This window comes from Triplophysa rosa, linkage group LG6, assembly GCF_024868665.1.
Source record: "Triplophysa rosa linkage group LG6, Trosa_1v2, whole genome shotgun sequence".
In the NCBI taxonomy this organism is placed as follows: Eukaryota; Metazoa; Chordata; class Actinopteri; order Cypriniformes; family Nemacheilidae; genus Triplophysa; species Triplophysa rosa.
In genome coordinates, this window is record NC_079895.1 from 23,028,284 (window position 1) to 23,050,760 (window position 22,477).

The 22,477-nt window shown below is 37.2% G+C and overlaps 1 protein-coding gene and 1 long non-coding RNA gene across 3 annotated transcripts in view; one reads left to right on the forward strand and one right to left on the reverse strand.

The window, feature by feature from the left end:
• The window catches only part of st6gal2a (ST6 beta-galactosamide alpha-2,6-sialyltranferase 2a), a 79,734-nt gene that overhangs the window by 54,056 nt on the left and 3,201 nt on the right, over positions 1–22,477 (reverse strand). The window lies entirely within an intron of this gene.
• LOC130555440 (uncharacterized) overlaps positions 10,871–22,477 on the forward strand; it is a 28,214-nt gene continuing 16,607 nt past the window's right edge. The window contains exons 1-4 of one of the 2 annotated variants that reach the window (XR_008963125.1): positions 10,871–11,151; positions 13,597–13,687; positions 13,781–13,894; positions 14,597–16,366. This is a non-coding gene — a long non-coding RNA (uncharacterized LOC130555440). Of the gene's footprint in view, positions 11,152–13,596; positions 13,688–13,780; positions 13,895–14,596; positions 16,367–22,477 lie in introns of those variants that run through there. The other variant, XR_008963124.1, reaches the window with a different exon arrangement.

Genomic DNA, 22,477 nt, shown 5'->3' on the forward strand with positions numbered 1-22,477 from the left:
GTCAGTTATAATCATTAAATTAAAAGAAATAAACATTTGAAATATATCAGTCTGTGTGTAATGAATGAATATAATATACAAGTTTCACTTTTTGAATGGAATTAGTGAAATAAATCAACTTTTTGATGATATTCTAATTATATGACCAGCACCTGTATACTCGCATGCGTGTCCACCGGACCGCGAGTCTCTGCTGACTGACGCGCATCTCTCATATCCGCTGACTGCACGCGCGTGCACACGCATCATGTACTGTACAGACAAAAGGGTGCACTGTAGTTCATCTCTCGCTGCTCCGTCTCCATGGGGTATGTATGCTAACAGTGATGCTATTAGCATCATGCTAAACTCTGACGTATGCTAAACTCATGTTGAAGTCTTTCACTCTGTGTAAAACAAACGTAAATTCCACTCAACCTGATTCCTTGTCTTACGTTAAAACTGTGGTCATTTCACCTAGGTAAAATGACATTCAACACGACTTTTAATTGTTTTTAAAAATCCAAAATATAAAAAAATGAATATATCAACAAATATATGTGATATACATCTGATTGAGTTCTTTGCTAACACAAAAAACTGCAAATACATCTTTAGAGTAGAATTCACTCATAAGAGTTTTAACTATTTTATTGAAGTTGCAGCAAAAATCAACCAACTTTTAATACTACAGACCCAAGATAAAGACAATTTATTTTACATTTCAGAAAAAAATGAAATAAAGCAATGTTAGTTTCATAAACCGAAACAGACGAGAATAAAGTTGAAGTGGGCTATTTTATTGTTATCTTAGACTTTTGTGAGATGTGTACAAAAATGAAAAAGGTAAATTAAGTGACATGTTTAGTTATATTTTATTATTTGTACTTCTTTTCAGTCACACAGTTCTTCAATTTAAGAGTTGTTTGGGAAAGAGAAGATTCTGTAATTTAATGCAGCTTGGAGAACTGCATTTAGGGAAATTTGGGGAAATTGTAATGTTCAATCATTTATTCAATGAAAATAAAAAAATGTGCATTGAAGAAAAGTTAATATGGTTTTATATACAGTATACTGTCAATTATAGTTTGTGGATAGAAAATTGGCAATCGGAATCGGCAGGTTTCACTTGTAATAAAATCGGAATCGGCAAAGAAAATTGCAATCGGTGCATCTCTAGTTCAAGTGTTTACCATTTCACTTATTTTATATAGGGCTAGTTACTAAAACCGCTAGCCCTGCGGTAAAGTGACACTGTTGCCAGATCTTTAGTTTTTTTTAAAAAATCAGCAAACAGGGATAAGCATGAAAATATAACAAAAAAAATATATAAAAAATTGACATATTTTATATTTCATGATACCCAAAACATGAGACCGCTTTGTGAAGCAGCCCACCGATGACAAACAAAACACAGCGTCACTCTTAGCGGTAATTTAGCTCAAAATGTGGAACATAACCAATCTTTACCTCAACATACATGGTTACTAGGTTACCAAAATCACCATCATTCGATCAAACCACTTTCGAACTTTGAAAAGATTCGCTTCACATTTGAAATGAAACCTACTGTAGGTAGTGAGAAAACAACAAAGTAATGACAATTTGAGACACATTTTCCATTAATATAACAATGCAATTACTTTTTATAAGTAACATCACACTGTTGTTGTGTTATTGTGTATGTGTGTGTGCTGAGCTGGCGCTCAACGCGAGGTATTGCCTTCACCCTGCAGGCGGCTGCTTTATTCCTCATTCCAACCATCTCACAAGCTGTCAGTCACATACACACACAAATGCCAAACGCCCTTGCCTGCTTCGAAAGCCGGTCCTCCATAAGGGCTGTCCTCAGTATGATGCACAGCAACTATCCAGGAGGCAAGAAAGCAAACATCTTTGGATCATGTCAGAGCACAAAAACAGAAAACCGTCCCTCCTTTGGCAATCTTTGGCTTCCCAGCAAGATGTACAGCTTCACCTGCTCAGACTGGTCTTGACACTTCAGCTGTGTCTTTCTCAAAGATCCTAATTAAGATTCAGTTTAATAACCGAATCACCATAAATGCTATACAGTGAACAATTGAAGCTCACGGCAATAATAAATCATGAAAGCAGAATAATTAGATGGAAATCAGAGACTTTTAAATGAAAAAGAAACATTCTTGACTAGGGGTGTAACGATACTCTGTACTACTATTTTACGATATGATGTTTAATTGTATTCGTTGAGCAGTCAAGACCTACCCAGGGCTCTAGAGTGCGACCTTATTTCTCAATGGTGCGACTAAGAAAAATCTGAGGTCGCACCGGTGTGACCAGCCGTTCGAGGGAGAAAAAAAGTCTCCGCGACTCTGAAAGTCTCCCTGTGATTCAACAACAGACACACATTAGGCCCATATCGTGGTCTAAACCAATCAGAGATAGTGAAGGGCGGACCCCCCTCTGATTGGCCGTGGTGCAGATTTTCCTGTACGTGTGTGTACCAGAGGTCGCGTTAACCGAAAATTCTCTTTTTTTTACCAGTGACGGAAAAATCTGAAGGCCGTCCGTCATTTTGACGGATTACAATGAGGGCAATTTGTAACTCCCCTTCATTAGAGCGTGATATGCTAGCGAAGGGACATGCGTGTTTTCACCTACTGACTAGACATGTGTGATGCGATCTGGGAAAACCCATCGGATGTCGCTCTGGGACACCTATCAAAGTAAACCACATAACATGAAGAATGAAGGAGTATCAATGCACATTTCCCGCCAGTCCTGTGTAAACTACGGCATGCAAAGTTTTTTCAAACAATGTTTTCGTGAGATGACAGAGCTTCCCGGTCAGCTGCTCATGCGAGCCGGACCGCGATCGCAAAACATACAAGGGATGATCAAAAGTCCAGACACTATGCCCATGATAAACAAGGTAAAACTTGCATCACTGCTCCGGGTGTACGTGTGTTCACCACTTGCTGTGCGTGTGTTCACTACTCTCTGGATGGGTTAAATGCAGAGGTCACATTTCGGGTATGGGTCACCATATCTGACTAATAGGTCGCTTTCACTTCACTTTCACTATTATTTGTTGTCCGTAATGTTTGCTAGTTTCCTTGTGTAGTGATAATGGCAGAGCTCTCGTTCTTATTTTCGTTTTATTCAAACGGTTTTGTACAGTATTTTTATAGACTTCAACACTAGGAAATGTTTTTTTATTAAATTGTTATTAGAGTAAGTCTTTTACCACTGTAAAGTGACTTTTACTTGTGATACTGGACTGTTGTGCTTTTATTTTCATCACTTAACTTTAAACCCGTTTTCCTCCAAATTCCGTTCCTTAAAATCATAGCTCTTCAGCCGACCTCAGCCATAATTTTTGTTCCATACACAAGGTATGAGCAAAATAAAAACTGATTTGGAAAGGGCTTGAATATGGTATCAAAAACTGTAATATATAAATTTGCACCATGTGTTAGGTTTTCCCAGATCGAATCACATATGAACATTAAAACATTAATATATAGATGAATATAAACAACAACGGCTTTATTGGGCATTCAGTTGTATTAAAATACAACAAGTTCCGAGATGCAAGTACAGCGTGATGACGTCACGAACATTCTAATTACCACGTAAAGCCACCTTGCACCATAGTGACGGGTAATAATAGATTATGATGGATTTTTTACGAGCCTGTCAGTCAAAATGATGGACAATAAAAAAGTCTAGCGCAACCTCTGGTGTGTACGTGTGAAAATGCTGTGCTGCAGTCAGACAGAGAGGTGAGGAGCCTATAGGCCTGTCAATTAAACAGAGTGGATGTAGCCGCGGATGATGAGAGAAGATGAAAAGAACGAATGACAACATTTTCATGATTAATGTTAAGTTAAGGCCTGATTAGGGCTGTCACGATTATTAAATAATAGTCTCATCGCGATTGTTTGACCTCATCGCGATGATTTCGGATCATCGCAATTATCGCACATCTCTATAGAAGACACTAGGGGGAGCTGTATTGCATCTGCATATTGCATATTTTAGTGTATATATTGTTACTAAAGCATGGTAATACTTGTAAAATGTACCACCACAACACAATCACTTAAAAAAAAAAAAAACATACAAATTACCTGCAGTACAATTTAATATTATTTAAGCAAATCTCAGTGTGAAAACCAGTCTACCAAAATTTCATTAACACACAAGTAAAATTTTACTGTAGTCTTGCAAGTGAGAAAAAACCAGACTAGAAGCTTTTCTATGACTGATAGTATTTTAATGGTGGCTTCAATTCACACCTGATCAATTTACTTCATTTACAAGTATTTGGTGGTTGTATTATTGACAGGTAAAAGCCTAAACCTTAAATATATGATGACCCAATTTTTTCCGATGTATTTCCAAGAAAAAAACATAGTCTTGTATTCAGAACAATATGGTCGTTTCAATCGCTGAATCAAAAATGAATGAGAATTAAATGTCAAAGCTCAAAAACAGACAATTAATCGTCATAATCGCCAAAGCCCTAAAACAGACAATTAATCGCCATAATCGCAATGATTTATTAGACAATTAATCGTCAATCAAATTTCATAATCGTGACAGCCCTAGGCCTGATCCGTCCGAAAATCATAAGCAATGCTCTGACACGGAGCCATCAACCTCCCAGGTTATGTCAAGCCCTGGTCCATTTATCTTGAGATGTTTTAAGTTTAAGTTTCAGTTCAGTGAAGCACTTTAGGCACCAACACTTTTTCAGTAAGTTACCTTTCTTGTAGAATTGTGCTTCAAATAAAGAACTTTATGTTGACCAGATTGTTAGTTAATCCTTTACAAGTCAATTTTGCCTATATGGACAGCGATTTAAAAAAAAGAGAACTGGTAAAACTGCGGTGTTAAATGCGATGCGGTCGAAAATTTGGGTGCACCTAACTTTTGTGCTGGTGCACCTAAGAAAAAAGTTAGGTGCACCAGTGCAGCCAGTGCAAAAAGTTAGTCTAGAGCCCTGCTACCTACTCTGCGCCAGCGCGCCATGTGTGCTTATCTCACATATGCGGTAGAGAGAGAAGTTTCTGGGAGAAGGGGAAGCACAAGACACCTCCTGTGTCTCCACGTGATTTACAATAAAGCAATAAGCCCCAAGAAGCAGTGGGTTACAGTGCATTTTATAACAGCTAAGGGCGTCTAAAACCCCGTAGCTGTTATAAAATGCACTGTAACCCACTGCTTCTCGGGGCTTATTGCTTTTATAAAACGGTTATTCCATATGCTTAGCAAGGTTTCATAAAATAAAGTAAATAAAATGATATTTAGGCTATGTGGTGCGGTCAGCCGTTATATATTGAGGTATTTTATAACGGCTTAGAACTCCGCTCAGCCAATCAGAATCAAGGACCAGAACTGACCGTTTTATAATGAGGTATTTTATAACGGCTTAGAACTCCGCTCAGCCAATCAGAATCAAGGACCAGAACTGACCGTTTTATAAAGCGTCTTATTTTCCCTCACAATCGCCGTTAAAACACAGCAGACTTGAAGCGTGACAGCTGGCCAGTCACCCCGAAACTCATTACAAAGGCAAGCACTAGAGGTCGACCCATATTGGATTTTGCCGATAACGATAACTAAGGTGGTCAGTACCTACCGATAACTATTAATTACCAATAGTTTTTTTAATGGTTTATTTCAAATAAAAAACACACAAAGTAAATTAGCAATGAAGTGTATTACATCAATAAACACGTTGCTTGAACCACTAAACTGTATTGTACTTTTAAATAAAACACATAAATATTAACTACATTAATAAATATTAAACTCCAGTGTATGATATAAACAAAATTATAAGTAGATAATTTCTAAAATATTAATAATTTAAAACATTCTTGGCACCAAACTAGCAGAATGACTGATCCATTGTAATATTTTACAATAACTGTTGTGTTCACATGCGTGTTTGTTTACATTAAAAACGAATGTCATTAACATTAGCCGTTCGTGCTGTCTCTGTCATCTGTTTTCCATTTCGGAGGCGGATCTCATGCACACACACACGCACACAATACTCACAAATGCCTATCCATAGTTACAATAATAAAATTTAAACATTTCTGCATGTATTTTTGTCACCATGTTATAACTTCTTAAGCTAACGTTAATAGGCTACTAATGTTAGCGTGCTCTCAGCCCTGTCGGCAAAAATACTGCTGTTCCCCATTAAATGCAGCATATAGTTAATAAATGAATTACTTTGTAACATCATGTTTACTGCAACTGGCTCAACCTTGATATTGTGAAACTTTTAAACCTCCATCTGATGTATTCCGCTCCGTGCAGACTGTGGTATCACTTCTCCAAACCATAAACTGTATAGCTCCAAACCAAACAGGCTGTCAGTTTTATTTCCACCTCTAGAGGTCGCTGTTTTACACTATACTCGGAATTCTCCACCTGCTATCACAGTAGAGCTTTCCCTGCTGCGTCTGGATCAAATGCAACCAGGAAAAACTATCGGTGGGGATTATTGCCGATAGCCGATAGTTCAAATTATCGTTATCGGTGCCGATTAATCGGCAAAAACGATGAATCGGTCGAAACGTTTTTATATGTCAATGTTAATTTATCCGCTAACGTGAGCTGCCGCATAACGTGATATGGAACATAAAGCCAAAATAATTTCATTTTAAGGTCAAGTAAATTATGTCAAAACAGTTCAATCTTTGTATGGAAATTTTAATTACACCATTTAAATTAGTTAAACCAGATAGATTTTAGTAGACTAAATATAATGTAGATTTTGTCAACTAAAACTAAAATGATGGGGATGACTAAAATATGACCAAAACTAAATTGCATTTTAGTCAAAAGACAGTAGTACTACGGCAGGTTCAGCTAAGCCTTAAAATGTTAAAATTCTTTATTAAGTTTATGTGCAACAAAAAAAGTTACTCAAATTGTTAATATTTTGAAAATAAATGTTATTTGAATTTCAGTTTCATTTTTTAATTTTGTTCAAAATATTGTGATGTGTATCGTATCGTGAACCCAGCATCGAGATATGTACCGAATCGTGAGCTGAGTGCATCATTACACCCCTATTCTTGACTGATCCAAATTCATTTGCAAATAACTTAAACGTCCAGTCAGTGAAATCTAGCGGCAAGGTTGCGAATTGCAACCAACCAATTGCTCACTCCACCCCTTCCTCCCGGTCGAAACACTACTACGGCTGACAGAACATGCCGAATTATATGCACGGGGACCCGCGGTGTATGTAGATAGAAATAGCTCATTCTAACGTAATAAAAACATAACGCTTCATTGAGTAAGCTCTTTATACACATCTGAATACATAGTTATGTATATTATATTGCATTTCTGTCAATAGATCCTCCAAAAAATTATACACTGGACAATTAAGGCTGAAACGGGGGCAAAGCCCCTAAGGCCTCATCAAACACCTGAAGCCACCTGAAAACAGTTTAAGATGAGATCATCTGAGCACACAAATATCAAGTTCAATCAGAAAATAAATAATTCTGCACACAAAATCACAAATTATCAAATTTTAAGAATTTAAAGGTGTTGAATACAATTACCATGAAGAAACAAAAATGTAGAATATATGAACAAAAGACTGTAACCTTTGCCTCTAGGCAATATCTCTGTTCAAGTCAAATGATCATACTGAAGGTCTGGGAACCATTCCAATCACAACCAATCACATTTCATTTTGTGCCGTCATATTTAGGTGTATGGAAAATGTCCCTACAGTAACAGACCGGTTTACAGACCGGGCATCGTGAGTTTATGATGTGAACCTCACATAATTTTAAGAATACAGCTTTTAGTTGATCGGCATGAATTCTCTTCTAAGAATTCTCAGTTTAAGATTCACCAAAACACCCATCCCTTCTTCCCATTTTGCAACAACAAAATTATATTAACCCTGCATATGCTAAAAAAAACAGTTCCAACATCATGCCAACTGACTTTTTTTAATAACCTAAAATGAAAAGATTCATCCCAGGCAAACATTAATAAGATTACCCTGAGGCGGTTTTCGAACTTGGCTTTTAATTTTCAGAAAGCAGTGCTTATTCAGGTGGGAGAAGAAGCAGGGAGTCACAGGTCTACACGCATACCTGCACTCATACCAGGCTCCATCTGTTCCGCAGGAAACATGAATGAACTTTGACCTTGAGAACAGTGGTCCAGAACCCCGCTGTGTACCTGGGCAAAGGATGACGTTCAGTATTAAAACAGGAGTGCACAGACAGACTCCCAACTGTTCTTATGAACAGAGGCCAATTGTCACATACTTGACTATTGGCAATCGCACCCAAATAACAGCCCACAAATACAACACAGTCCACTACCACGAACCAGGAAGTACATGAATTAACACACACCTGGATGCACACTTATACAGTCTGTTTTAGTGAAACCAGTGATAGATTGAGGCCTTAAAGGAATAGTTCAACCGGTAAATCATCCGTCATCATTTATTAACTCAGGTCATTTAAAACCCTGTCTATGACTTCCTTCTGTGGAACACAGAATGATTCTGTCAATAAGAACAACATACTTTTTGCCTAACAAGCCCGAGACAAATATTTGACTTCATAAGATAAGAGGATGTCAAAACTGATATATCCATAAAACAAACATTTACATTGTGGTGAACAATGTACTGTACAATGTTGTAGATTAAGGTGTGAACAGCAAAAAAAAGTGCTAGTCCGACAGATTTTTGCATATTTAACTCAAGACTTTATTGAACAACCCAATGGCTGCTGCATGGAACAAAAGACTTCCTGTCTGTTTTCAGGCATCATGCAATCAGTTTGTCATTGAATGTGCTCCTTTGTCTGAGCTGTATGCCAAGTAAAGGAGGGAATTCATTCTGTATGACAGAGTATAGACTGGAAAGTAATCTCTCTTCAGCAACTGCGTCCAATGTGCTATGGAAGTATCTGATAATAATAGTCTCACTCAAACTGCTGTATGAAGATACCACGGTAAAGATGATGGCACTGGCCATAACAGATGTCCAATAGGATGTACAGATGATTTGGACTCGAACATGGTGCGCCCCTTTGACCAAAGTCCTCTTCCGGAGCCTGTTTAAAGGAAGTGTTTGACAGACACTTCTGAATTTACAGAATTTACAAACGCACATCAGAACCAACAACTATGAGACCCTATCTGTGAAACCCAGGCTAAAGTAACACAATCTCATTATGAGATGAGCATTTAGTAGTTTCAGCCATAAAATCACAAAAAAAGGTAATGCTTATTTATTTCTGAATGACAGATATGATTGATGTTAAGATACAGTATTTAACTTTTTATTTAAAATATTGAAATAAGAGATGTGCAGATACTAAATTTATCCACCGATACCGCTAGCCGGTTATTCAGAGGGATATCTGCCGAAACAGATTCGGAAGATTAAATGAATATTTCTTAACTTTCTGAATGTCATTAATTCATATAATGACTATTAATACTGAATAGTGAAAATTAATTGCCTGTCCGCTTTTGTCTGACTGGATATTTCGGCCATGATTCTCGGCTCTTTTTAACCCATTTGCCATTTTATAAATTGCTTTTATTGATTGATACAGCTTATTGACCGATATATTGGTGCATCTCTAATTGAAATAAATTATTTTAAGTTCAATTTAACTGAAATTAATCACGCTATTGAAACTACATTTTATTATTTTTCACAAAACAATGTTTTATGGTTTCCTGAACATTGACTATAATCTTTAAAATGGCCTTACTGGGTCAATATTTAAGAAATCAAGATAATTTCACAGAATGTTCTTTACATTATAAAGAATGATTAACATGGGAATAAGCGTTTTCTCAGGCAGTTACATATAAATTACTATGGCCAAAAAAATACATTTTAGAACATTAGATGAAATGCAGAGGCTATTACCTCTGAATTTCTATACAATTTAAGAAAAATGAAGAATGAATCTATACACGTAGCAGAATCTTATTTTGATAGAGGTTTTCCAAAGGCTGAGGAGTAAGATCTAACTGCGATATAGAGCTAAATGAAATAAGAGCTCGTGTCAAAACCACAGGGCTCAAAAAAGTTGCAGGAAAGCCAAACCGCCTCAGCAGCTCTCTATGACAAATTACTTTGAACTCTGCATCTCAAAGACATCCTTCTACCTCCGCTCACAGCAGGGCCGAGACCTCTGAAGAGATGCCTGCGAGCAGCAAGGTCTCTGCTCAGCAAACACTGTCAACAAGCCAGCACATGGCAGATTCACCCAGATATTTCCAGGTGAAACAAACAAACACTCATATCTGTCACATCTCATTTAGAAAAAGCGAGGGTAATGTTGATCCAGCTTGGAAATGGCATTTTCTTCTTTGGTAAATAAACAAAGAAATCAGGAATTCAAGCCTTTTTATTGTACTGATAATAAAAACTCACTTTTTAGTTCAACTTCAAGTAAAATTGAGAATAATAGTTTCTGTTTCAATTTTTTTATTTTTATGACCTTTTTATTATGTATAGGCGATCTGAGAGCGAAGAAAAATCATCGGAGTAAGATTCAAGCTCACATTGCCCAAATAAACACTATAGCTCAATGTCAAAGCATGCGAGAATATACGTATAAGCAATTTAATGAAAATATATTCCAAATCTATTGAAAATCAGTCACTTTATATTAACAACACAACAAAAAAATATTTTTAACTTTGTAATTATTATATGATTACAAATACATAACAGAATCAGCATATAAAATCTAAGGCTCCTAGAAACAGTGACTAATGTTTACTGGAAAGATTACCAAAAACTCACATGAGTTCATGAGAAATACTCTTACAAAACAACAGGAAGCAGTACTTGTCATGTCAAAAACAAGAACAAACCAGTGAGCAGGCTGCATGAGCTTGTGCATATACGACTTCAAACTGAAATGCATGACCACATCCATTAAATCACACAACTTAAAATAATACGCAACCGATTGTTATTGACAGTTAAAAAAGCCATTGCAGGGTACACACTACTGTAAAAACTGCTGGCTTATTAACCCATATGCTGGGTTGAGACCGATGGGTACACAAACTCGTTGATTTGACCCATATTTGGGTTGGCAACTGTCTGTAACCCAACAACGCTGGTTTGTGCATGCGGCTGTTAAAGAGAGGGTAAGTTCCTTTAAAGTTAACATGAGTATTTGTTAATCTTATATTTATATGTTTAGATAACTTTGGATGTATCATCAATTATTTGTTATAATTGGTGTTACCGATACAGTGAAGTGGGGCTTGCCGCACTGATAGTTTTCTGTCAGAACCATGCGAGTTTTCGGTTTTCGTGTAGTTGTACACTTAACATATCGAACCTTATTTGTTTACCCAGACAGAGTATATTACTTAACAGAGTTCAGTGGCTTTTTACTTGACTATAATGAAGTAAACCTGGTTTGAAGCAAGCGGCAATGCCTAAGCTTCCGACACGCCCTCCGTCAAGCGCTGACGCCATGTGAATCCAGCGTAACAGTACTTTAGGTTACTTTGATACTTGCTAAACATGAACAAACGAGTTGGTCAGTAACACCATTCTGAATAAATTACAATGCATACTGTTAAAATGAATACATGTAAAATACACCACATTTGTCTATCAGAATTTATGAATCAACACTACATATCCTATATATACCCTCTTATACTGCAATTTCTTTGAAGCGGCCCTAACACACGCAGTTTCTGACAATCTCGTATTAATCTTGAGTACCTATAGAGTAGTATTGCATACTTCGTATCTTCGAAGAGTATTTAGTTAGATCACATTTATAAAAGATAGATACAGCTGTACGATTATTTCCGAAAGCATACGGCGCGTGCGGGGGGGAGGGGTAGGCTGAACTAAAGCACGTGCGCACCCATTGCCAAGAAAACACAGACATCAGTTTCACTCACCGCATGCGGTTCATGTCCAGCATCTTTTAGCGCTGGGATGGCTCCATATATCAGTTTCAAACGATCTCCAAATCCAGCGTTATATCCACCGTTTATATAACATTCATCACCCAAATGCAGTGAACAAACAAACACCTGAACTTCGCAAAGGTATGCTCTCTCTCTCTCTCTCTCTCTCCTGCACACAAGTGAAAGTGATGTCTGCGCATGCTCTTTCTCCTGCTCTCCTTGCTGCCGCGTGGGCGTGCCGCATGCTTTTCCGGGAGAATTGTCCAATAAGGGACTAAGAAAAATTGTTACGAAACAGTTTTATATGTTCGAAAAAACTTTCCGAAACCTGTACGATCGCTGGGGGAGTGTATCGAGCACAGAAATACTACGTAATACACCCAACTCGTTTTTTGACAAGTTGACCATGTTAAGCATGAGAAGACAGCACGTTTAACATTGTAAAGAAGTCAGAATGCATGACACACCGTTGCACCACCCCTTTAAAGGAATCAATCACAAATCCTGACACAATTACCAGAGAAGTAACCGAAATACCAAGTGATAAGCAGCATGGTCCTGAGTCCAGGATATCTGTGGAGAAAGTGTTTGCATTTGTAGGTTTACTTTTTCTTAAGTAACTTGTCTGTTTTACTAGTCAATATTAAATGGTTACCAATGAAGAAACCTAGTTTTTAATTGAGAGGATTCTGTTTAAGTACCATATGTTTGTTTTTTAAATATAAGACATTCTTCAGGCCACACCTGATGGCAAAGATATTGTTGAAGAGAAGCACTGCATTTCACTTCATGAGAGACGAGCCATGGTTTGGATTTTGGTGTCACATCTGATTAAGCACTATGGAAAAAACTAAGTACACTTTATTGCTAAAGAAAAATGTAAAGTGTGTTCGTGTGCATTTTTAATTGATAAAGTGCATTACTTTTGTTGCCTTTCGTCAATCTGCAGGTACAAAAGAGTTTAACAGTTTCCGTGCCTTAAGGACTGCCTTAATTAAGAACTGGGCAAATATGTGAGCGCAGTGTGATAAACTTGGGTTATTAAACTAACTAATAATTAAATTGAATAATTTGTTAATTCACCTAAAAATGTAGATATTTAGGGTGTCTGCCCAGCAGAATAGCATATTTTCTAATCCTGTCTGGGTCGAAATCTGGGTCGAAATCACAGACCTCCACAGGCTTCTTGGAGGAGCGCCTTTGTAATGTACGCAAAAGGCTCTATAGATGGAGACCAAATCCAAGTTCATCAGACAACCCAGGAGAAACCAAAGTTGAAGAGATCTTAGGGAGGTAATAATTTAAAGTGCTGATAGATCTGGATAGAAACATACAGTTGTTTCTTGTTTTATTTCATTTTATTATTCCATTTCATTTATCTCATTTATTACATTATTCATTTATCATATATTCATTTCATTCATATGACTCACAACGGAGTTGATATTTCCGGATTTAATAAGTTCCTGACGGGGAGAGATCTAGTGAAACTGGACTCAAATTTTAGATTTATAAGATCTGCAAGCCATATCCCATAGTTGGATCTATCAGTGCTATACAAAGCTTCAACAATGTTTTAATTGTGCATGTGTGTCACTGGTTTATATTTTCTCATTTAGTTTCCTAAATCAATTTTTTTGTGATTACATTTTTGCTCAGAGTCAACTGTGGACGTAGAAAGAGCGGTTCAAATGACTGAGTGGCCACCAGGTCAAGGGAGTATCCACGTCTCCCCGACACTCCGGGCATGGTGGGTTTAAATTTGAAATTTGAAGTTCAGTTTGATTGTTAAACACAATAACTTTATTTGCTGTATCTTCTTCTTGTACTCTTGAAATCCCAGGACTTTTCAGTTTTGAATCCTCACTGCCTGTCTTTAAGGCTAAGATTCTGCAGTTTTCCAGCCAAGAGAAGCAGGCTCTTCATCTACTTTCCAACATAGAAACCATGTCAGCAGGTAATTGGGATTAAAGGGGTTAGTTCATCTAACAATCATAATTTTGTCATTAATATATCCATGTTTGCCTAGATCACGTTACAGATGCAGTTCTTAAAGGGATATTTCAATAAACATATTGACAGCGCTATTAACGTTAATGTCTACATTCCGTCATCACTCGGGCTGCACACACACTGATGCTTGCTTTCCAGCAAATGACGGTAACAAAAGCTTCCGCATAGAGGAGCGACATCCTATTGGCTCAAAACGAAAAAGGCTGCATTCGTCACCAGAACTTACGAAAGCAAGCATCAGTGCACGCACATCCCGAGGGATAACGTTCACAGATGATTAATTTATCAATGCATAAAACAAGGTCAGCAGAGTAATAAAATCCGACCATAGCATTTGGACTTACAAACTCTGGATCATTGATCAAAGATCAACACCGTGTAAGGTCACCCTTGCTGCTTTTAGCAAATGGAGGATTTCCTGCCCTAAAGAATCGGCAATGACCTACTCACACCAAAGCTCAGGGGTTTACACACTTTCTAAAACTAAATAACACTTGCTTTGTGTACGTCTAATTGAAGTTCATTCAGCTTCATTGAGGTCTAGAGCCAACCCAGATAAATTGACCCTCCTGCTTGGAGGTCTGACCCAGAACTTTAGTGTTTGTCTGTCATCTAAAATGACACTCTCCCATCTCCCCTGGGTCAGAGTCTGGCTGATGTTATGCAGCGGCTGCCCCTGACACCTGACATCCCATTAGACATCACCACATAGAGCCGTGTAAAGCAGTGCGGTGTAGTGGCACAAGGGGCTGTGTGTGAGGCATCCGTCCCTCAGTCACTATAATGGACAGCTTGGCAGCTTCACGCTCCACCAGCCATAGAAACACTGGGCTACTGAGGCATTTTTTTTCGAGGGTGAAAATATGAACCGCACAAAGGCAAGAAAATGTTGACTGTGATTTTCATACAATGTCGCTACTAAATTGGAAAAAATTCTATACTCGTGTACTGATTCATTTCTCTTCTCGGCTGCCGTCAGAGCAGTGGTTGTTATGCTATAAGCATTTCAAGAGTTGGCGATTTGGTATAAATTTGTATATTGTGACTTGAAGCTGGGTGATATCATATAGGGATGCACGATAAATTATCGTCCATATTGGTATCGGCCGATAAATGGTCATTTTGAGTGTTATCGGTATCGGCCGATAATAAAATTTAGGCCGATAAATTATAGCAGATACATTTTGAATCATTTTCTCTGGTTAAACCACTTCAGCTGCACACTGCCCACAGTTAAACCCAGTACAATATTGTCCTTCTGTCATGATCATTCACTTATTAGCAAAACATTGTTAATGTAGGTACAGTATGTAGATATTTATGAATGTGTAAATTATAGGAACAAAAGCATATTTTTTTTAAAGCCGATTGCCGTCCGAATGCTTTCTGTCTTGACACATGTTAGACATTGGAAGAACATCTTTTATTTGGTAATTAAATAAACATACCAGAAAAGTTTAAAAGTTAAAGAATCTTTAATTAGTGTAAAGTTTGCTTGGTACATGATTTTCTGGGAAAAAGAGAACTAATGGTTACCTTGTTTTCTGCAGTGAATGTTTTCAAATAAAAGCAGCTGTACACTTTTTGCCTTTTGTTTCTGTCTCAGAAGACGTAATATTAATATTTAGATACTGTATGTCAGCCGATATATCGATTATCGGCTTTCAGTGTCAAATAATTATCGGTTATCGGCCAAAATTTACATATCGGTGCATCCCTAATATCATATATTTTTGACAGTACACCTTTATCAATAACTACTGTGATAAAATTTACGATAAAACACTCGACATTTTCACTAAAATGCATTAAAATGTGAATAGACATTAAAATTGGTTGATAATAATAGATTGTATTGGTTTTACCACATCTGCCGTTGATCGGAAGCTATTTAACTACAAAAGTACCTGTAACTACAAAAAAGTACCTTCAGGTGAGTATAGTCTTATAAATGTATTAATAATCAGTTAATTTATGATTACTTTAGTACTTGATCCTTTTCAAATTGATCTCACATAAATTCGTAACTATTTTAAGGGGTGGCTAATTTGTACGAATCAAACAAAAACGTGTGATTTTTACAGAAAAGCAACACTGAAGCCCCTCCTCTAACCCCACCACTAAACCCAACGCACCGGCGTAAAAAGCAAATCGTACAAAAACATACAAATAAGGTTGTGCGAATTAGTTACCTCGTAAAACATTACGAATTCCTGTGAGATTGTGTCGTCCTTTTAGATAACTGAAACGCTTCGCGCTATATATTGTTTTATTGTGATATTCTATTGTAGGGGTTGGCGGAATGACCCAAAATCTATTTCACAGTTTGAGTAATTTTATTTCATGGTAACAATATATGTTCTGGCAACAATCTCCCATTCTAATTCTATATCTTATACCTCACTTTCTTAAGATTTATTTTATTTATTTATTACAGTTCATTTAAATGCTCACCATAGTTAAAATGTATGCAAGTTATGAAAATATACTAAAGATATCAAATTAAGTTCTGATAATCAGATTTATTATTTATTTATATTTATCTTCTGGCTATATCATATGTATACAGGAAGATAGACAACATGTATAACGATGAAGTATGAATATATGCACAAACAATAAGAGTACAGTATATGACTGGTATTATAAACTGGTGTTCATGGGGTCTGTACTGTAGGTCTTCTTCATCGCTCTTCACTCTCTTTTAGATGCGCACTTCATGTGTTGCGACTCTCTGTCTTTAGGTTTGTTTATTCTCGCGCTTGTCTTTGTACTGCGAGTCTCTGGTGACTCCACACTCGTCTCCCAAAACGTGGGTTAGCGACGCATCACGTCAAAGCGCTCACGCGGCGAGCATCATCACGCATTTCAACGGAAGTTTCGCCTCGGCTCACACAAAGTTAAACTTTATTAAAACTATTGACAGCATTACAAAGCGATCTGACTTCTGAAATAATTGAGAATTAGCTTTTTTTTGCACGGCACACGCAGATCCCTGCACCCCTTAACCACGCCTACTTATTAACATTTTGGGATATACACGGAATAGAAAAATCTCTCATGGATGACATTTTATTCCGCAGTATCAAGAGCTCTTTAACTTAGTTGTGATCTTTTCAATGTGCTCAGCCTCTAAAATTGACTAGACATGTTCACCAGCACGTATTTATGAAAAGAACATTACTAGCAAGAAGCAAATTAAAAAGAAATCAAGAGTTCAGACACATGTAATTACAGATCCTTTTTTCTCTGATGGTGGGCCAAGATGGTAGTAGTCTTAAGGAGACGTGAACTTGTATCTCAAGCCTATTCCCAAGCAATATCACCCAGGAAATGAAGTTACTGTGACAAAAATCTAGCCCATTCCTGTACCACAGAGAAATACACAGGTTGCTCCAGGGGGACAGTTCATATAAATGAGCATACTGTATGTCACATTGGATGACAAGATCAGCGGATTCTGTAGAGGTCTTTAAGAATCGGCTAAAAACACATCTCTTCCGTCAACATCTGACCCAACATCTGACCCATTAGTACAGTCTTCTACTTCTTTTCTACTTCCCCCCAAATTTTTTTTTAGCTTTGTATACTACGATAGGCTGACTGAGACCAGTTGTACTGCACCTATTCATTGTTGTTATTTTGTAGCACAAATTGCTTCTACTGTTTTCCCCTACTTTGTACGTCGCTAAGGATAAAAGCGTCTGCTAAATGACTAAATGACAAAGAAATAAATAGTATTGGTATTTTAAAAAAGGAATGGCCATTTCAGGGTTCCTACACATTTTCCATTTTGAAATTCTATATTTTCCAGACTCAAACATATAGACTTCTCAGAAGATTTTTCAGACCACATTTAACATCTGAAAAAAGTTGTTTTAAAAATCAAACCGTTCACATGTATATTATTATTATATTTTGCCAAATAATCAGTGGACTGTTGTAGCTATACCTCATACAAATTAATGAACACCAAACCAAGACATGCTCAATGCACAACCTTTTATTGGAATTTAGTGCAATGTTAATAATTTGTCAAGTTAAATAACTGTAAACCTTCAACCCACAGCAACAGAAGGATTGGTGAAATACTGTATAATTCATTAATGGTCATGAAAAGAGAATTAAAGTCCATTAACTTGGCTTCTTTCAAAATTTGACGATGTTCAATCCAGGCCATACGCAGGATTTTAGAAGTACCTAGGTCCAAAAACAAGCTTGTCCCAGACAAAAAATTATATAGTTTCTTGAGTAGGACTGTGCAAAAATATCGATCCATGTAACTATCGCATTATATTTTTATTCAATCGTGTATCGATAGTGATTCCTCTACTATCAATATATATTTTTTAAAATCATGTCATATACAGTACATACGGCCAAAAGTAAGTGGAAGCGAGCATGGCTAAAAATATAAGAACGCTTGGAGCTCTCAGAGCTGATGTGTGGGTGTGCTTTGGTTTTCAAAATAAGTAATGAAGTAATGAGTTTAATAAAATAATGCTGTTTGTATTCTTCGCAAGTCATGACACAAGTCACTTGGCTACTGCAGTGCATTAGACAAAAAGTTTATTAAGAAAAGTAACAATGGCATTTATTGTGCTTTCACGGATGTGACACCAGCGCATTTACAGCACTGATGAAGCAGGGGTTTTATACTGCCCATGTTCAGTGTTTTAACTGTAATGCACCACAACAGCCAAGTGACTTGCGTGAGCCACCTATTCCCCTGTGCTACCCACTTGAGGGGCGCAATCCACAGTTTGAGAACCCAAACCTCTGATCTAAAGGTCCATGCATCACACATCATGGCCACTCTGCAGAGGTAAGGGATGTTTTTACGCTTATCCTAACAGAAAACCCCAGGTGGTGCACAGCATGTTGTATTTCTAGCTTTACTTTTTACATTTTCTATTTTAAGTATTGCAATATATCGCAAATGTGTATCGTATCGAAATACATAGATGGGTCACGATACAATATATTTCTATCGTGATATGTATCGTATCAGGAGGCACTTGCCAGTACACAGCCCTATTCTTGAGCTACATACTGTATGTGCATTTTAGAACAATTGGAGTGCAAATAAGATAAAAAGACAGACATGGTTTTGTTATGTTTATCAGTGACGAATAAACATATGGTCAATTGATATTTTATACAAATATTGCCATATTGAAATACAATCAATCTTTCAAGAGCATTTGGGTTTGGAATGACAAATGTAAGCGCTATTCCTTTATGTGTAGCTACAGACATGGAAATAAAATTACAAAAGTTGCAGACACTTGTTTTGAATTAAAAATAGTTAAAATAATATAGAAAGAGAATTAAAAAAACGAGAATTCATTGATGCGTTTGAAATATTTGCAAATAATATTGTTTTAATAGGCTAAACACAACATATAAACTCACCTGAGTCAAAGCCATGCGATTTAGGATGAACTGATGAAGGTCTGGGGCCTCATGTATCAATGCTGCGTACGCACAAAAACGTTGCATACGCCAGCTTTCACGCTCACGGTCGGATGTACTAACAGTGAAATTAACATGAGAATGTGCGTTCCTCCATGACAACTTCATGTCAGGCATGAGTTTTTTTGTGCGTACGCACATTTACAGCTTTGTCCATACGCAATGTTTTAGTATGGAATCAACGCAAGTCTTTGTACATGAGGCCCCAGGTCATGTTTTTGTCTTGTTTCAACATTTTGTAGTTTGCATTATTGGATATTACAATCGGCCATTTAGTCAGGTTCGTTATTTAAATGTTGACGGGCATCAAGCACGCTCAAATTGGGAGCGCAAACTCCCCAGCACTCTGGAAAAAGGGAGAAAGCGACGCAGCCAGTGTTTCGCACGTGTTTTTAGATGTGACATGTAGACTTCTGCCCGATTAACCGAAAATATATATCACGTGATTTATGCACAACTTCTAAGTGAAGTACGGTAAAATGCTGCTTCATCCGATAGCCAGAGGGCGCTCTCGTGCAGAAACTCCAAATATGCACTGCAGAAGAAGACCATAACACACGTGGTTCTAGGAAATGCCTAAGGACATGTTTTTATCACTGTTCCTCAAGCCTCCTCAGGCATTTTTATGATAATAAAGTATATTTATAATGATCATGTTTGACGGGTGTTGCTTTTTTAAATGCACGTTATAAGCGACTCAAACTCGCACTGCTTTTAGATCGAGCAGCATTTCCTACTGATCCCAGAGCTGTGCTTCACGGACAAGCTACGCATCAATAAAATAATCGATACCTTGCATAATCGCAGCCAGCTCGGTTTCAGCAGGATTTAGTGGTAACCGCAATTAACCGTTCACATGTCTTTTGACATGTGAACGGCCCCCTAACATTTCTATGATAAAACATTAGGCTAGTCAAACAGTAGGGGAGCCCTAACCGCGTAACATCCAATCGCAGCAAACATTTCACCAACAGATTTGGTCTAGCGCCAATCTTTTGGCAGCGCTCAAAACATGCTCCAAACTTCATAAAAATAAATTTGTTTTCAGAAATTCTTAATTTTATATTTTAGAAAACCGAATAGGGCAATAGTCTGGAAACTCATAATTTTCTCCATACTCAATTTTCCATACTAATCCAGACCTAGAAAACAATCAAATAAAAATCCATACTTTTCCAAAACGAGTAGGAACCCTGCCATTTAAACCATGTGCCATAATGTGCCATGATTTGCTTAGCCCAATTCACTTGCTAACATGATGGCCAACATTAGCTTGCTTAAACAAAAGGTAATGGTATCCCAGCATAGGTTTATTTAAAACTCAACCATTGGGTTTGTACCTTTTTGGCCCAATAATGGACTGAAAATAACCCAGCATTTTTAGAAAGTTCATAGATGAGAACATGCACAGTTGACTTGTTTCTTTCTTCACTGGTAATCCCACCTACATTACATGTTCTGATGGCTGTTATTAATTATGGCATGTTGGGCAGCATTTTACTGTTTAAAGACAAATTCACAAAAACATACTGTGACACATGATTAGGACATGTTACAAATAACTAAAAAGTGTGTTGATATACATTAACTTAGGGTTTAAAGTTTTGTAGCACAGACCAAACAGTTGTAGCACAAGTATAAAATGTCTGTTATATTAGAAAAAGATATACACATAAAAATAATTATTTTTATCACATAGGCAGGTAACTGACAAAGGACAGTAATGTCACAGTTGGGTAAATTAGGGCCATATAATTTAAGTTCCGAGTTCTTTTTTTTCTGTTTAAATTCCTGATGTAGCTACCAAGCTATTTGAAGTGGAAAAGACGCATCAGCAAAATACTTTCAGCTTTAGAGGCACAGTGTAAAAAAGCCAACAAAATCCCTGTTCAAAACGTGCGGTAATGTCTATTACTCTGCCTGTTCTCCATCCTTCTGAAATGTCCTTGTATTATATAAAAGATTTGGTGTCGTTTAAGGTTAATGAGGTCATCGTTTGATAATTACATTTGCCTGATACTCTTTGTTTACATTGGGATGTAATGACTTACGTCTGATTAATTCTTCAAATTACTCAGCAGTGCTAAAGTTCTACTCGCTCTGACAGCACCACTGGTATTTTCTCTTTTAACTGTGAAAAATGCTGAAAAACATAAAATATGTACGACTTCCCTAATATCAGGTTATAAATATGTACATGTACAGTGTTTCCCATAGGATTTTGACAGACTTGTGGCGCTGGTGACGTCACAAACTAATTAGCACATTTGTGACGTCATCACGTCATGTTAGTGTTAGCACTTTTTTTGACAAGAAAAAGTTGACAAAAGCGCTTTTTTAGTAAAAAAAAGCTTGCAGTGTGTGGTTACAAATAGCAGCCGAACACCATGACTTCGCGCAGGAAGGCAGCCCAGAGAGACATAGGCAGCGTAACGGAAGTCTATTTCAATTATAAACAAGGAGCGTTTTTGCAATAACTAAATCACATATTTAAAAACTACAATACTAATTTCTCGACAGAAATGCAATCAGAAGTTGTTGGAAGTGAAAATTAACTTTCTTTATACAAAACTATCCTCCAACGGGTGCTTCGGCCACCATTTTATTTTTTCGAGCTTGAGCCTTCTCGACTAATCACGTTCCTCGCATGTTGTTATGGAAATGACAGGTCTCTGTCATTGGTTAGCTGTGAAAAAGGAGCTTGACATAGGGCATTTTTTTTCAGAAAAGTTTAATTTTTTTCAACCTCAAAAGACGCTCTGAACTGCAGAAAAAGACGCCGGTGCTGGCGTTTTAAAAAGGCACTCAGGACGTTTTTTGAAAACACGATTTACACTTTTGTATAGTGACTGTTTCACACTCATTGTCCTACCTATATAGACGGTTTCAAAGCAACAACATTTTACAACAGGATGCCACCAGCAGTCACATTAACCGCTGCTAAAATTCTGATTTATAAACGCAACATCATAGACAAAATCACAATACAGTACATCTACAATAAAGATGCTGTTTGCCCTTTCTCGACAATGTGTTGCTGTATTACGAACGC